This window comes from Pinus tabuliformis, chromosome 7, assembly GCF_031772625.1.
Source record: "Pinus tabuliformis cultivar Carrire ecotype Pingquan chromosome 7, CPIR1, whole genome shotgun sequence".
Classification (NCBI taxonomy): Eukaryota; Viridiplantae; Streptophyta; class Pinopsida; order Pinales; family Pinaceae; genus Pinus; species Pinus tabuliformis.
In genome coordinates this window covers 65,250,691-65,256,225 of record NC_142293.1, presented here as the reverse complement: position 1 = coordinate 65,256,225, position 5,535 = coordinate 65,250,691, and positions in this window count along the sequence as shown.

The window sequence follows — 5,535 nt, the reverse complement described above, 5'->3', positions numbered from 1 at the left end:
CATGCACATTCTCCTTCGCGTTTAAATTGCTGTTCATTGAATTTATAAGCACAGATAGTTAGGTTGATGCATTTTCAGTTTGGTGACAGTCATAAGCATTTGTTTCACTTACACTGCTCTCTCTCGTTCCATTACTTCATTCTCCATCTTGATCCCGCATGCACACACATCTTCAACCCCTGCTCCGCTCTGTTATCTCCCAAAGTCTTTCACTCCTCACGTACTTCCATTCTCTAGCCCTTTCATTGACCTAGCCCTCTATCTTCCAACCTACTCCCTACATTCACTCCCTATCCTATTCCTCCACTTCTACAGCCATCACCAGCCTCATTCCTACCTTACACATCTCCCCCTACCATTCCATTACTCCTCCATCACTCCAAACACTCACGGTAGGTCATCCTGTAGCCATTTGTAGACATCCTGTAGAAAACAGAGTATCCTGTAGGATCCTCCACAGCCATCCTGTAGGAGGCCACTCTCTCGGTTGCTGAGCATCTGAATGCGAGGAACCTCTGTGGATGGATGCTAAGGATCCCTAGGGACCTCTCCTAGCCTCCCCAACCTATCCCACGCTTTCCTTCCTTCTCCATCCCATCTGCACAACCAAACCCTAGTTAGCACAAGATCACAATCATTCCACACACTTAAAGGAAAAATACAAAAACATATCTTTCATGATGCAAGTAGTTTAGATCCATGCATTTGCACTTATTAGAGGTAACAGCAGCATTGGTAGAAGTTTCATTCACATTTCTTTCATTGTAGAGGTTAGACTAGTTAAATTAGGGTTTCCTAGGTTTACATGCTTTGATTTTCTTTCAGTTCATTTTTGTCAAGTAAAGTAGCTTTCCTTTGAGATTAGCTTTCATCCATCAATTAGCAAGCTTCTTCTGAGAGCCTATAGAAGTTGGCTTGAGCCCTAGCGGACTTGTGCCAGCTGACCAAGTGACAGCTGCGACAAGAGCTAGTACTTGTGCATATAGCACCGTCGCTTCCAAGTTTTTACGAACTACCGGGTTGATAAAACGAGAGACAGGAAGCCCCAGGAGTTGTAGCATTATTGCTACAATACTGGAGCTCACCAATCTGTCTTCTTGAAATCTCAAGATGATGGACCCCCTTTGGGGTTCGAAACATCGAACATAATACTGTGGATAATCCGGATCATACTACTCCAAAAAACTATCACCGAAGCTTAAAGTCTAATGTAACTTCCTTGTATGGGGGGGATACATGGAATGAGATCTGTCTTCTCAAAATCTCAAGATGATGGACCCCCTTTGGGGTTCGAAACATCGAACATAATATTGTGGATAATTTGGATCATACTTCTCCAAAAAACTACCACAGAAGCTTAAAGTCTAACATAACTTCCTTGTACGGAGGGGATACATGTAATGATATCTGTCTTCTTGAAATCTCAAGATGATGGACCCCTTTGGGGTTTGAAATGTCGAACATAATATTGTGGATAATTCGGATCATATTAGGCATATCATTGGACTCACCAGAGACATTGTTGAAATACATAGGTGGTCTTCGTAGTTATTTGAGGCATACTATACTTATGTTTAATCCAACTAGCTTAGATGATGTATCAGTCCAAGCAACTCATCTAGAAGCTAGAGGAAAAAATGTAACCCATGATGTTGGGAAATCATCCAAACCTATTGAAAGAAAGAATAAAGACAAGAAGAAACTTAAATGGAAGGAGAAGAAAATGAACACTGTGAAGAAAGATAAACTTTCATGCACTCATTGTAAGAAGGAAGGCCACGATGAGGCACACTGTTGGTCATTGCATCCGGAATTGAAGCCTAAGAACTTTGGGAGTAAGGAGCGAAAGAATCTTGCTGCTATTCAAAAGGACTTGGGATCAAATTCAGGTGACAAGACAATTGTTACAGCTACATGTATAAAAGGTAAAGATTCTAAAGCATCTACAAGTACTTCTTTACATTCTGTTGGTAATGATAATGATGAGAGGAAAAGAAATGAGATATTTCACATTAGAGTCATTTCCAAGCATAGTAAAATTGATACTTTATTTTATAGTGGTTCACAAGTTAATTTGATTTCTGAAGCAATTGTAAACAAGTTGAGTCTAGAAACAAAACCTCATAAAAATCCATATCCATTAGATTGGGTGTGTGATAAAACTAAGCTACAAGTTATGAAACAATGTAAACGTCGTTTTTCTATTGGGTCAAAGTTTGTAGATGAGGTTGAGTTAGACATAGTCCCATTGGACATATGTGGAATTGTATTAGGAAGTCCATACTTGTATAATAGAAATTCTATCTTCTATCGAACTGAAAATAAGTATCAACTCACTAAGGATGGAATTGAATATATTGTAAGAGCTCATAAACTCAAAGATAACTTCTCTCTCAGAAATTCACGATAGATGAAAAGAATTGTAAATTCAAGTAAACAATTTTTACTTATGATTGTAAAAGAAAAGGGTATTGATAAATCCGATGCTTTCCAAGGCTGTAATCCTAAACAGAATGCAAATCTAGTTAAAGTTGTTTCCGATTATGATATTCTGTTTCAAGAGCCTAAAGGGCTGCCACCCACGCGAGAGATAGAACATGAGATTTTTTTGCGCAAGATGCTCCACTACCTAACATTGGAATGTACAGGTTATCAGCTCTAGAGAATGCAAAGATAAAGAAGCAGGTACATGAGTTTCTCGATCAAGGGTTTATTCGACCAAGCACATCACTGTGTGGGTCACCTATTGTGTTAGTGCGAAAGAAAGACGGTTCATGGAGAATGTGCATTGATTTTAGAGCATTAAATAAAATCACAATAAATAATCATTATCCTCTTCCTCGTATTGATGATTTGTTAGATTAGTTAAAAGATGCAGTTTACTTCTCTAAATTGGACTTACGAAGTGGCTACCATCATATCAGAGTTGCAGAACAAGATGTATGGAAGACTGCTTTCAAAACAAAGCAAGGACTCTATGAATGGATGGTTATGCCTTTTGGTTTAACTAACGCTCAAACTACATTCATGCAAGTCATGAATGATGTATTTAGGCCATTCATTGATGATTTTGTAATAGTCTATTTAGATGATATTCTTCATTTCAGTAGAACATGGGATGAACATGTAAAGCATGTAAAGCAAGTTTTAGATGTTTTGAAAAGAGAAAATCTCTTATGTAAAACTGTCAAAATGTGAATTTGGCAGGACATCTTTGAATTATTTGGGTTATATTATAGGGGGTGGTGAATTGAAGATAGATCCCTCTAAGGTTGAAGTCATTGTAAATTGGCCTAAGACCAATACTGCTACAAAAGTTAGAAGTTTCTTAGGGGCAGCACAATATTGGAGAAAGTTTATTGCTAACTTTCTTTTATTGCAGCTCCTTTACATGCTTTGACAAGTGTGAAACAGGTATTTCAATGGGGAGGCAAAGAACAGAAAGCCTTCGACACATTGAAAGAAAGGATCAGTACAACGCCAATACTATCACTGCTAGATCTTCAGCATCCATTTGAGATCGAGACAGATGCAAGTGAATATGCCATGGGGGCAGTGTTGATGTAGCACAAAAAGCCTATATGCTTTCATTCTGAGACATTCACATCAGCAGTAGTTAACTATCCTACATATGATAAGGAATTATATGCATTAGTTTAGAGTGTTAAAAAGTGGAAACATTACATAATGGGTAAAGAAACAATCATACACACAGATCATGAACCACTACAATACTTACACTCACAAACTAAATTGCAACAATCAAGACACTATCGATGGATGGGTTTTTTGCAACAATTTCATCTTGTTATCAGATATAAGAAGGGCATACATAATAAGGTTGCAGACATGTTATCAAGACCAATTATAAATGCATCCACAATACTTAAGCATAATTCAATGATTTAAGAAAGTTACATTGAACAATATGCTCAGGTCACAAATTTTAAGGATGTATATGCAACTTTAAGTCATGGTAAGCAGGTAGAAGAATTGGATTATTTCATAAAGGACAAACTCTTATATCATTCGGGAAATTTATGCATTCCATAAACTTAAAGAGTTAATATAATTCGAAAAGCACATACTTCTCTCGTATCAGCTCATTTTGGTGTACGTAAAATAGTTGCACAATCGCAAAGATTTTGCTATTGGCCACAAATGAATGAGATAGTTTCTAGAGATATTAAAGGATGTACTATGTGTGCTACAAGCAAGCCAAGTAATAGAAAATTAGGCTTGTATACTCCACTTCCAATTCCTTCTCATCCTTGGGAAAGTGTTTCCATGGATTTTGTTGGGGAATTGCCAAAGTCCAGAAAGGGTCATGATTATTTGTATGTAATTGTGGATAGGTTCAGTAAGATGTGTATTTTGACATCATGTAATAAATAGGTCACAACTGAACAAACTGCAAAGTTGTTCTTTCAAAATGTATGGGTTCATTCTGGGTTACCCACTTCTATTGTATCCGAAAGAGATTCTCGATTTGTCAGGAAATTTTGGTCAAGTCTATGGGAGTTAATTGATGCAAAGTTAAAGAAGAGCACGACATTTCATCCGCAAATAGATAGTCAGACAAAAGTAGTCAACAGGACAGTGATACAATTGCTTCGAGGATATTGCAGCAAGCATCCCAAACTTTGGGATGAGCATTTGTGTTATGTGCAGCATGCTTACAACCATGCAAAACGTTCTTATACTCAGAGATCTCCTTTTGAGACATGTTTGGGTTTTGTACCAAAGTCTCTCTTGGATTTTTCTTTGGTAAAGACATAGTAGTTGATGGACACAATGATGTGGACAAAGCAACCAAGTTAATTGAATAAATCCAGGAAATTGGTCAGGCATTACAAGAACAGTTGGAAAGAAGCTAAGCAAAGTATGAGGCGTGACATGACAAGCACTGAGTTGAGCATAGTTTTCAAGTTGGTGATCAAGTATGGCTGTACATCAGCAAAGAAATACTGCAAGGAGAAGGTAAGAAGTTGAAACCAATTAGATATGGTCCTTTCAAAATACTTGACAAAATTGGTGAAAATGCTTTCCGCCTAGATCTACTAGCTTATATGCAGATCTATTCCATCGAAAATGTTGAAAACTTGCGATTGTATGAGCGTTCATTGATTGAAGATCCCAAAGAGCAAGGTCAGCTTCCTTCTATTGAATAATTTTCACCCGTGTATCTCACTGAGCTACAGGAGGACCCAATTCTTGACAGGAGGATAAGGACTTCGCGACGGGGAAATATTAAGTATCTTCAAGTTGGACTCAAAGGTACAAATCCGAGTAAAGCACAATGGATCGAGATTGGAAAAGTGAAGGAACCTTATCCTCACTTACTTGACAGCTAAAACCAACTTTTGGTGGTCCAAAAGCTTCCAATGGGGAGGAGTGATCCAAAATGGATCCAGTTTTGCATCTAGATCAAATTCTTCAAATGCAGTTGAAAGTAGAATCAAGTCGAAGTGCTCGTCGATACGATTCCAACGGTGTGAACGACGCGTAAATTCGAGTTCAGATGAAGAAGTTATG